The sequence below is a fragment of the Nothobranchius furzeri genome, chromosome 3, assembly GCF_043380555.1.
Source record: "Nothobranchius furzeri strain GRZ-AD chromosome 3, NfurGRZ-RIMD1, whole genome shotgun sequence".
Lineage (NCBI taxonomy): Eukaryota > Metazoa > Chordata > Actinopteri > Cyprinodontiformes > Nothobranchiidae > Nothobranchius > Nothobranchius furzeri.
In genome coordinates, this window is record NC_091743.1 from 38,040,932 (window position 1) to 38,054,070 (window position 13,139).

Genomic DNA, 13,139 nt, shown 5'->3' on the forward strand with positions numbered 1-13,139 from the left:
AGCCAAGTTATAAGCCCACAAATGTGTAACTGGACTACTTCTTTAAATTGACACCAGATCCGGTGACCTTTGGGACATGGTTTGACCCCCTTAGGAAAGTGCTATCATCATGAAATGTTCAAATCACTTACAACTCAATAGATTCTACCTTCCTGTAACGTTTCAGCCTGATTGGACCTTGTTTTCACACAAATGGACCCAGAATTATGTGAAATAGTGCTTCGTGCAACATAATTCTGGGTGCCATTTACAAACCATAAGTGCTAATGACTCCATTCCTTTTTGTGGTTGTAGGGGCTGTTGATTGGAGTACACTAAAATAAAACTGATCTCTCTAGGACATTCAGAAGCCAAGTTATAAGCCCACACATGTGTAACTGGACTACTTCTTTAAAATGACACCAGATCCGGTGACCTTTGGGACATGGTTTGACCCCCTTAGGAAAGTGCTATCATCATGAAACGTTCAGATCACTTACAACTCAATAGATTCTACCTTCCTGTAACGTTTCAGCCTGATTGGACCTGGTTTTCACACAAATGGACCCAGAAAATGTGAAATAGTGCTTCGTGCAACATAATTCTGGGTGCCATTTACAAACCATAAGTGCTAATGATTCAATTCTTTTTTGTGGTTGTAGGGGCTGTTGATTGGAGTACACTAAAATAAACCTGATCTCTCTTGGACATTCAGAAGCCAAGTTATAAGCCCACAAATGTGTAACTGGACTACTTCTTTAAATTGACACCAGTTCCGGTGACCTTTGGGACATGGTTTGACCCCCTTAGGAAAGTGCTATCATCATGAAACGTTCAGATCACTTACAACTCAATAGATTCTACCTTCCTGTAACGTTTCAGCCTGATTGGACCTTGTTTTCACACAAATGGACCCAGAATGATGTGAAATTGTGCTTCGTGCAACATAAGTCTGGGTGCCATTTAAAAACCATAAGTGCTAATGACTCCATTCCTTTTTGTGGTTGTAGGGGCTGTTGATTGGAGTATACTAAAACAAACCTGATCTCTCTAGGACATTCAGAAGCCACGTTATAAGCCCACAAAGGTGTAACTGGACTACTTCTTTAAATTGACACCAGATCCGGTGACCTTTGGGACATGGTTTGACCCCCTTAGGAAAGTGCTATCATCATGAAACGTTCAGATCACTTACAACTCAATAGATTCTACCTTCCTGTAACGTTTCAGCCTGATTGGACCTTGTTTTCACACAAATGGACCCAGAATGATGTGAAATAGTGCTTCGTGCAACATAATTCTGGGTGCCATTTACAAACCATAAGTGCTAATGACTCCATTCCTTTTTGTGGTTGTAGGGGCTGTTGATTGGAGTACACTAAAATAAACCTGATCTCTCTAGGACATTCAGAAGCCAAGTTATAAGCCCACAAATGTGTAACTGGACTACTTCTTTAAATTGACACCAGATCCGGTGACCTTTGGGACATGGTTTGACCCCCTTAGGAAAGTGCTATCATCATGAAATGTTCAGATCACTTACAACTCAATAGATTCTACCTTCTTGTAACGTTTCAGCCTGATTGGACCTTGTTTTCACACAAATGGACCCAGAATTATGTGAAATAGTGCTTCGTGCAACATAATTCTGGGTGCCATTTACAAACCATAAGTGCTAATGACTCCATTCCTTTTTGTGGTTGTAGGGGCTGTTGATTGGAGTACACTAAAATAAAACTGATCTCTCTAGGACATTCAGAAGCCAAGTTATAAGCCCACACATGTGTAACTGGACTACTTCTTTAAAATGACACCAGATCCGGTGACCTTTGGGACACGGTTTGACCCCCTTAGGAAAGTGCTATCATCATGAAACGTTCAGATCACTTACAACTCAATAGATTCTACCTTCTTGTAACGTTTCAGCCTGATTGGACCTGGTTTTCACACAAATGGACCCAGAAAATGTGAAATAGTGCTTCGTGCAACATAATTCTGGGTGCCATTTACAAACCATAAGTGCTAATGACTCCATTCCTTTTTGTGGTTGTAGGGGCTGTTGATTGGAGTACACTAAAATAAACCTGATCTCTCTTGGACATTCAGAAGCCAAGTTATAAGCCCACAAATGTGTAACTGGACTACTTCTTTAAATTGACACCAGTTCCGGTGACCTTTGGGACATGGTTTGACCCCCTTAGGAAAGTGCTATCATCATGAAACGTTCAGATCACTTACAACTCAATAGATTCTACCTTCCTGTAACGTTTCAGCCTGATTGGACCTTGTTTTCACACAAATGGACCCAGAATGATGTGAAATTGTGCTTCGTGCAACATAAGTCTGGGTGCCATTTAAAAACCATAAGTGCTAATGACTCCATTCCTTTTTGTGGTTGTAGGGGCTGTTGATTGGAGTATACTAAAACAAACCTGATCTCTCTAGGACATTCAGAAGCCACGTTATAAGCCCACAAAGGTGTAACTGGACTACTTCTTTAAATTGACACCAGATCCGGTGACCTTTGGGACATGGTTTGACCCCCTTAGGAAAGTGCTATCATCATGAAACGTTCAGATCACTTACAACTCAATAGATTCTACCTTCCTGTAACGTTACAGCCTGATTGGACCTTGTTTTCACACAAATTGTCCCAGAATGATGTGAAATAGTGCTTCGTGCAACATAATTCTGGGTGCCATTTACAAACCATAAGTGCTAATGACTCCATTCCTTTTTGTGGTTGTAGGGGCTGTTGATTGGAGTACACTAAAATAAACCTGATCTCTCTAGGACATTCAGAAGCCAAGTTATAAGCCCACAAATGTGTAACTGGACTACTTCTTTAAATTGACACCAGATCCGGTGACCTTTGGGACATGGTTTGACCCCCTTAGGAAAGTGCTATCATCATTAAATGTTCAGATCACTTACAACTCAATAGATTCTACCTTCCTGTAACGTTTCAGCCTGATTGGACCTTGTTTTCACACAAATGAACCCAGAATGATGTGAAATTGTGCTTCGTGCAACATAATTCTGGGTGCCATTTACAAACCATAAGTGCTAATGACTCCATTCCTTTTTGTGGTTGTAGGGGCTGTAGATTGGAGTACACTAAAACAAACCTAACCTCTCTAGGACATTCAGAAGCCAAGTTATAAGCCCACAAAGGTGTAACTGGACTACTTCTTTAAATTGACACCAGATCCGGTGACCTTTGGGACATGGTTTGACCCCCTTAGGAACGTGCTATCATCATGAAATGTTCAGATCACTTACAACTCAATAGATTCTACCTTCCTGTAACGTTTCAGCCTGATTGGACCTTGTTTTCACACAAATGGACCCAGAATGATGTGAAATAGTGCTTCGTGCAACATAATTCTGGGTGACATTTAAGAACCATAAGTGCTAATGACTCCATTCCTTTTTGTGGTTGTAGGGGCTGTTGATTGGAGTACACTAAAATAAACCTGATCTCTCTAGGACATTCAGAAGCCAAGTTATAAGCCCACACATGTGTAACTGGACTACTTCTTTAAATTGACACCAGATCCGGTGTCCTTTGGGACATGGTTTGACCCCCTTAGGAAAGTGCTATCATCATGAAACGTTCAGATCACTTACAACTCAATAGATTCTACCTTCCTGTAACGTTTCAGCCTGATTGGACCTTGTTTTCACACAAATGGACCCAGAATGATGTGAAATAGTGCTTCGTGCAACATAATTCTGGGTGCCATTTACAAACCATAAGTGCTAATGACTCCATTCCTTTTTGTGGTTGTAGGGGCTGTTGATTGGAGTACACTAAAATAAACCTGATCTCTCTAGGACATTCAGAAGCCAAGTTATAAGCCCACAAATGTGTAACTGGACTACTTCTTTAAATTGACACCAGTTCCGGTGACCTTTGGGACATGGTTTGACTCCCTTAGGAAAGTGCTATCATCATGAAATGTTCAGATCACTTACAACTCAATAGATTCTAAATTCCTGTAATGTTTCAGCCTGATTGGACCTTGTTTTCACACAAATGAACCCAGAATGATGTGAAAGTGTGCTTGGTGCAACATAATTCTGGGTGCCATTTAAAAACCATAAGTGCTAATGACTCCATTCCTTTTTGTGGTTGTAGGGGCTGTTGATTGGAGTACACTAAAACAAACCTGATCTCTCTAGGACATTCAGAAGCCAAGTTATAAGCCCACAAAAGTTTAACTGGACTACTTCGTTAAAGTGACACCACATCCGGTGACCTTTGGGACTTGGTTTGACCCCCTTAGGAAAGTGCTATCATCATGAAACGTTCAGATCACTTACAACTCAATAGATTCTACCTTCCTGTAACGTTTCAGCCTGATTGGACCTTGTTTTCACACAAATAAACCCAAAATGTTGTGAAATTGTGCTTCGTGCAACATAATCCTGGGTGCCATTTAAAAGCCATGAGTGCTAATGACTCCATTCCTTTTTGTGGTTGTAGGGGCTGTTTATTGGAGTACACTAAAACAAACCTGATCGCTCTAGGACATTCAGAAGCCAAGTTATAAGCCCACAAATGTGTAACTGGACAACTTCTTTAAATTGACACCAGATCCGGTGACCTTTGGGACATGGTTTGACCCCATTAGGAAAGTGCTATCATCATGAAACGTTCAGATCACTTACAACTCAATAGATTCTACCTTCCTGTAACGTTTCAGCCTGATTGGACCTTGTTTTCACACAAATGGACCCAGAATGATGTGAAATAGTGCTTCGTGCAACATAATTCTGGGTGCCATTTACAAACCATAAGTGCTAATGACTCCATTCCTTTTTGTGGTTGTAGGGGCTGTTGATTGGAGTACACTAAAACAAACCTGATCTCTCTAGGACATTCAGAAGCCAAGTTATAAGCCCACAAATGTGTAACTTGACTACTTTTTTAAAGTGACACCAGAACCGGTGACCTTTGGGACATGGTTATACCCCCTTAGGAAAGCGCTATCATCATGAAACGTTCAGATCCCTTGCAGCTCAATAGATTCTACCTTCCTGTAACGTTTCAGCCTGATTGGACCTTGTTTTCACACAAATGAACCCAGAATGATGTGAAATTGTGCTTCGTGCAACATAATTCTGGGTGCCATTTAAAAACCATGAGTGCTAATGACTCCATTCCTTTTTGGGGTAATGGGGGATGTTAATTGGAGTACGCTAAAACAAACCTGATCTCTCTAGGACATTCAGAAGCCAAGTTATAAGCCCACAAATGTGTAACTGGACTACTTCTTTAAATTGACACCAGGTCCGGTGACCTTTGGGACATGGTTTGACCCCCTTAGGAAAGTGCTATCATCATGAAACGTTCAGATCACTTACAACTCAATAGATTCTACCTTCCTGTAACGTTTCAGCCTGATTGGACCTTGTTTTCACACAAATGAACCCAGAATGATGTGAAATTGTGCTTCGTGCAACATAATTCTGGGTGCCATTTACAAACCATAAGTGCTAATGACTCCATTCCTTTTTGTGGTTGTAGGGGCTTTGATTGGAGTACACTAAAACAAACCTAACCTCTCTAGGACATTCAGAAGCCAAGTTATAAGCCCACAAAGGTGTAACTGGACTACTTCTTTAAAGTGACAGCAGGCCCGGTGACCTTTGGGAAATGGTTTTACCCCCTATAGAAATGTGCGATCATCTTGAAACGTTCAGATCACTTACAACTCAATAGATTCTACCTTCTTGTAGCGTTTCAGCCTTATTGGACCTTGTTTTCACACAAATGAACCCAGAATGATGTGAAATTGTGCTTCGTGCAACATAATTCTGGGTGCCATTTACAAACCATAAGTGCTAATGACTCCATTCCTTTTTGTGTTTGTAGGGGCTTTTGATTGGAGTACATTAAAACAAACCTGATCTCTCTAGGGCATTCAGAAGCCAAGTTATAAGCCCACATATGTGTAAATGGACTACTTCTTTAAATTGACACCAGATCCGGTGACCTTTGGGACATGGTTTGACCCCCTTAGGAAAGTGCTATCATCATGAAACGTTCAGATCACTTACAACTCAATAGATTCTACCTTCCTTTAACGTTTCAGCCTGATTGGACCTTGTTTTCACACAAAGGAACCCAGAATGATGTGAAATTGTGCTTCGTGCAACATAATTCTGTGTGCCATTTACAAACCATAAGTGCTAATGACTCCATTCCTTTTTGTGGTTGTAGGGGCTGTTGATTGGAGTACATTAAAACAAACCTGATATCTCTAGGACATTCAGAAGCCAAGTTATAAGCCCACAAATGTGTAACTGGACTACTTCTTTAAATTGACACCAGATCCGGTGACCTTTGGGACATGGTTTGACCCCCTTAGGAAAGTGCTATCATCATGAAACGTTCAGATCACTTACAACTCAATAGATTCAACCTTCCTGTAACGTTTCAGCCTGATTGGACCTTGTTTTCACACAAATGAACCCAGAATGATGTGAAATTGTGCTTCGTGCAACATAATTCTGGGTGCCATTTAAAAACCATAAGTGCTAATGACTCCATTCCTGTTTGTGGTTGTAGGGGCTGTTGATTGGAGTATACTAAAACAACCCTGATCTCTCTAGGACATTCAGAAGCCAAGTTATAAGACCACAAATGTGTAACTGGACTACTTCTTTAAAGTGACACCAGGCCCGGTGACCTTTGAGACATGGTTTGACCCCCTATAGGAATGTGCGATCATCATGAAACGTTCAGATCACTTACAACTCAATAGATTCTACCTTCCTGTAACGTTTCAGCCTGATTGGACCTTGTTTTCACACAAATGAACCCAGAATGATGTGAAATTGTGCTTCGTGCAACATAATTCTGGGTGCCATTTACAAACCATAAGTGCTAATGTCTCCATTCCTTTTTGTGGCTCTAGGGGCTGTTGATTGGAGTACACAAAAACAAACCTGATCTCTCTAGGACATTCAGAAGCCAAGTTATAAGCCCACAAATGTGTAACTGGACTACTTCTTTAAATTGACACCAGATCCGGTGACCTTTGGGACATGGTTTGACCCCCTTAGGAAAGTGCTATCATCATGAAATGTTCAGATCACTTACAACTCAATAGATTCTACCTTCCTGTAACGTTTCAGCCTGATTGGACCTTGTTTTCACACAAATGGACCCAGAATTATGTGAAATAGTGCTTCGTGCAACATAATTCTGGGTGCCATTTACAAACCATAAGTGCTAATGACTCCATTCCTTTTTGTGGTTGTAGGGGCTGTTGATTGGAGTACACTAAAATAAAACTGATCTCTCTAGGACATTCAGAAGCCAAGTTATAAGCCCACACATGTGTAACTGGACTACTTCTTTAAAATGACACCAGATCCGGTGACCTTTGGGACATGGTTTGACCCCCTTAGGAAAGTGCTATCATCATGAAACGTTCAGATCACTTACAACTCAATAGATTCTACCTTCCTGTAACGTTTCAGCCTGATTGGACCTGGTTTTCACACAAATGGACCCAGAAAATGTGAAATAGTGCTTCATGAAACATAATTCTGGGTGCCATTTACAAACCATAAGTGCTAATGACTCCATTCCTTTTTGTGGTTGTAGGGGCTGTTGATTGGAGTACACTAAAATAAACCTGATCTCTCTTGGACATTCAGAAGCCAAGTTATAAGCCCACAAATGTGTAACTGGACTACTTCTTTAAATTGACACCAGTTCAGGTGACCTTTGGGGCATGGTTTGACCCCCTTAGGAAAGTGCTATCATCATGAAACATTCAGATCAATTACAACTCAATAGATTCTACCTTCCTGCAACGTTTCAGCCTGATTGGACCTTGTTTTCACACAAATGGACCCAGAATGATGTGAAATTGTGCTTCGTGCAACATAAGTCTGGGTGCCATTTAAAAACCATAAGTGCTAATGACTCCATTCCTTTTTGTGGTTGTAGGGGCTGTTGATTGGAGTATACTAAAACAAACCTGATCTCTCTAGGACATTCAGAAGCCACGTTATAAGCCCACAAAGGTGTAACTGGACTACTTCTTTAAATTGACACCAGATCCGGTGACCTTTGGGACATGGTTTGACCCCCTTAGGAAAGTGTTATCATCATGAAACGTTCAGATCACTTACAACTCAATAGATTCTACCTTCCTGTAACGTTTCAGCCTGATTGGACCTTGTTTTCACACAAATGCACCCAGAATGATGTGAAATAGTGCTTCGTGCAACATAATTCTGGGTGCCATTTACAAACCATAAGTGCTAATGACTCCATTCCTTTTTGTGGTTGTAGGGGCTGTTGATTGGAGTACACTAAAATAAACCTGATCTCTCTAGGACATTCAGAAGCCAAGTTATAAGCCCACAAATGTGTAACTGGACTACTTCTTTAAATTGACACCAGATCCGGTGACCTTTGGGACATGGTTTGACCCCCTTAGGAAAGTGCTATCATCATTAAATGTTCAGATCACTTACAACTCAATAGATTCTACCTTCCTGTAACGTTTCAGCCTGATTGGACCTTGTTTTCACACAAATGAACCCAGAATGATGTGAAATTGTGCTTCGTGCAACATAATTCTGGGTGCCATTTACAAACCATAAGTGCTAATGACTCCATTCCTTTTTGTGGTTGTAGGGGCTGTAGATTGGAGTACACTAAAACAAACCTAACCTCTCTAGGACATTCAGAAGCCAAGTTATAAGCCCACAAAGGTGTAACTGGACTACTTCTTTAAATTGACACCAGATCCGGTGACCTTTGGGACATGGTTTCACCCCCTTAGGAACGTGCTATCATCATGAAATGTTCAGATCACTTACAACTCAATAGATTCTACCTTCCTGTAACGTTTCAGCCTGATTGGACCTTGTTTTCACACAAATGGACCCAGAATGATGTGAAATAGTGCTTCGTGCAACATAATTCTGGGTGCCATTTAAAAACCATAAGTGCTAATGACTCCATTCCTTTTTGTGGTTGTAGGGGCTGTTGATTGCAGTACACTAAAATAAACCTGATCTCTCTAGGACATTCAGAAGCCAAGTTATAAGCCCACACATGTGTAACTGGACTACTTCTTTAAATTGACACCAGATCCGGTGTCCTTTGGGACATGGTTTGACCCCCTTAGGAAAGTGCTATCATCATGAAACGTTCAGATCACTTACAACTCAATAGATTCTACCTTCCTGTAACGTTTCATCCTGATTGGACCTTGTTTTCACACAAATGGACCCAGAATGATGTGAAATAGTGCTTCGTGCAACATAATTCTGGGTGCCATTTACAAACCATAAGTGCTAATGACTCCATTCCTTTTTGTGGTTGTAGGGGCTGTTGATTGGAGTACACTAAAATAAACCTGATCTCTCTAGGACATTCAGAAGCCAAGTTATAAGCCCACAAATGTGTATCTGGACTACTTCTTTAAATTGACACCAGATCCGGTGACCTTTGGGACATGGTTTGACTCCCTTAGGAAAGCGCTATCATCATGAAACGTTCAGATCACTTACAACTCAATAGATTCTAAATTCCTGTAATGTTTCAGCCTGATTGGACCTTGTTTTCACACAAATGAACCCAGAATGATGTTAAAGTGTGCTTGTTGCAACATAATTCTGGGTGCCATTTAAAAACCATAAGTGCTAATGACTCCATTCCTTTTTGTGGTTGTAGGGGCTGTTGATTGGAGTACACTAAAACAAACCTGATCTCTCTAGGACATTCAGAAGCCAAGTTATAATCCCACAAATGTTTAACTGGACTACTTCGTTAAAGTGACACCACATCCGGTGACCTTTGGGACTTGGTTTGACCCCCTTAGGAAAGTGCTATCATCATGAAACGTTCAGATCACTTACAACTCAATAGATTCTACCTTCCTGTAACGTTTCAGCCTGATTGGACCTTGTTTTCACACAAATGAACCCAAAATGTTGTGAAATTGTGCTTCGTGCAACATAATCCTGGGTGCCATTTAAAAGCCATAAGTGCTAATGACTCCATTCCTTTTTGTGGTTGTAGGGGCTGTTTATTGGAGTACACTAAAACAAACCTGATCGCTCTAGGACATTCAGAAGCCAAGTTATAAGCCCACAAATGTGTAACTGGACAACTTCTTTAAATTGACACCAGATCCGGTGACCTTTGGGACATGGTTTGACCCCCTTAGGAAAGTGCTATCATCATGAAACGTTCAGATCACTTACAACTCAATAGATTCTACCTTCCTGTAACGTTTCAGCCTGATTGGACCTTGTTTTCACACAAATGGACCCAGAATGATGTGAAATAGTGCTTCGTGCAACATAATTCTGGGTGCCATTTACAAACCATAAGTGCTAATGACTCCATTCCTTTTTGTGGTTGTAGGGGCTGTTGATTGGAGTACACTAAAATAAACCTGATCTCTCTAGGACATTCAGAAGCCAAGTTATAAGCCCACAAATGTGTAACTGGACTACTTCTTTAAATTGACACCAGATCCGGTGACCTTTGGGACATGGTTTGACCCCCTTAGGAAAGTGCTATCATCATTAAACGTTCAGATCACTTACAATTCAATAGATTCTACCTTCCTGTAACGTTTCAGCCTGATTGGACCTTGTTTTCACACAAATGAACCCAGAATGATGTGAAATTGTGCTTCGTGCAACATAATTCTGGGTGCCACTTACAAACCATAAGTGCTAATGACTCCATTCCTTTTTGTGGTTGTAGGGGCTGTAGATTGGAGTACACTAAAACAAACCTAACCTCTCTAGGACATTCAGAAGCCAAGTTATAAGCCCACAAAGGTGTAACTGGACTACTTCTTTAAATTGACACCAGATCCGGTGACCTTTGGGACATGGTTTGACCCCCTTAGGAAAGTGCTATCATCATGAAACGTTCAGATCACTTACAACTCAATAGATTCTACCTTCCTGTAACGATTCAGCCTGATTGGACCTTGTTTTCACACAATTGGACCCAGAATGATGTGAAATAGTGCTTCGTGCAACATAATTCTGGGTGCCATTTACAAACCATAAGTGCTAATGACTCCATTCCTTTTTGTGGTTGTAGGGGCTGTTGATTGGAGTACACTAAAATAAACCTGATCTCTCCAGGACATTCAGAAGCCAAGTTATAAGCCCAACATGTGTAACTGGACTACTTCTTTAAATTGACACCAGATCCGGTGACCTTTGAGACATGGTTTGACCCCCTTAGGAAAGTGCTATCATCATGAAACGTTCAGATCACTTACAACTCAATAGATTCTACCTTCCTGTAACGTTTCAGCCTGATTGGACCTTGTTTTCACACAAATGAACCCAGAATGATGTGAAATTGTGCTTCGTGCAACATAATTCTGGGTGCCATTTAAAAACCATAAATGCTAATGACTCCATTCCTTTTTGTGGTTGTAGGGGCTGTTGATTGGAGTATACTAAAACAAACCTGATCTCTCTAGGACATTCAGAAGCCACGTTAAAAGCCCACAAATGTGTAACTGGACTACTTCTTTAAATTGACACCAGATCCGGTGACCTTTGGGACATGGTTTGACCCCCTTAGGAAAGTGCTATCATCATGAAACGTTCAGATCACTTACAACTCAATAGATTCTACCTTCCTGTTAAGTTTCAGCCTGATTGGACCTTGTTTTCACACAAATGGACCCAGAATGATGTGAAATAGTGCTTCGTGCAACATAATTCTGCGTGCCATTTACAAACCATAAGTGCTAATGACTCCATTCCTTTTTGTGGCTGTAGGGGCTGTTGATTGGAGTACACTAAAATAAACCTGATCTCTCTAGGACATTCAGAAGCCAAGTTATAAGCCCACAAATGTGTAACTGGACTACTTCTTTAAATTGACACCAGATCCGGTGACCTTTGGGACATGGTTTGACCCCCTTAGGAAAGTGCTATCATCATTAAACGTTAAGATCACTTACAACTCAATAGATTCTACCTTCCTGTAACGTTTCAGCCTGATTGGACCTTGTTTTCACACAAATGAACCCAGAATGATGTGAAATTGTGCTTCGTGCAACATAATTCTGGGTGCCATTTACAAACCATAAGTGCTAATGACTCCATTCCTTTTTGTGGTTGTAGGGGCTTTTGATTGGAGTACACTAAAACAAACCTAACCTCTCTAGGACATTCAGAAGCCAAGTTATAAGCCCACAAAGGTGTAACTGGACTACTTCTTTAAATTGACACCAGATCCGATGACCTTTGGGACATGGTTTGACCCCCTTAGGAAAGTGCTATCATCATGAAATGTTCAGATCACTTACAACTCAATAGATTCTACCTTCCTGTAACGTTTCAGCCTGATTGGACCTTGTTTTCACACAAATGGACCCAGAATGATGTGAAATTGTGCTTCGTGCAACATAATTCTGGGTGCCATTTACAAACCATAAGTGCTAATGACTCCATTCCTTTTTGTGGTTGTAGGGGCTGTTGATTGGAGTACACTAAAATAAACCTGATCTCTCTAGGACATTCAGAAGCCAAGTTATAAGCCCACAAATGTGTAACTGGACTACTTCTTTAAATTGACACCAGATCCGGTGACCTTTGGGACATGGTTTGACCGCCTTAGGAAAGTGCTATCATCATGAAACGTTCAGATCACTTACAACTCAATAGATTCTACCTTCCTGTAACGTTTCAGCCTGATTGGACCTTGTTTTCACACAAATGGACCCAGAATGATGTGAAATTGTGCTTCGTGCAACATAATTCTGGGTGCCATTTACAAACCATAAGTGCTAATGACTCCATTCCTTTTTGTGGTTGTAGGGGCTGTTGATTGGAGTACACTAAAATAAACCTGATCTCTCTAGGACATTCAGAAGCCAAGTTATAAGCCCACAAATGTGTAACTGGACTACTTTTTTAAATTGACACCAGTTCCGGTGACATTTGGGACATGGTTTGACTCCCTTAGGAAAGTGCTATCATCATGAAATGTTCAGATCACTTACAACTCAATAGATTCTAAATTCCTGTAATGTTTCAGCCGGATTGGACCTTGTTTTCACACAAATGAACCCAGAATGATGTGAAAGTGTGCTTGGTGCAACATAATTCTGGGTGCCATTTAAAAACCATAAGTGCTA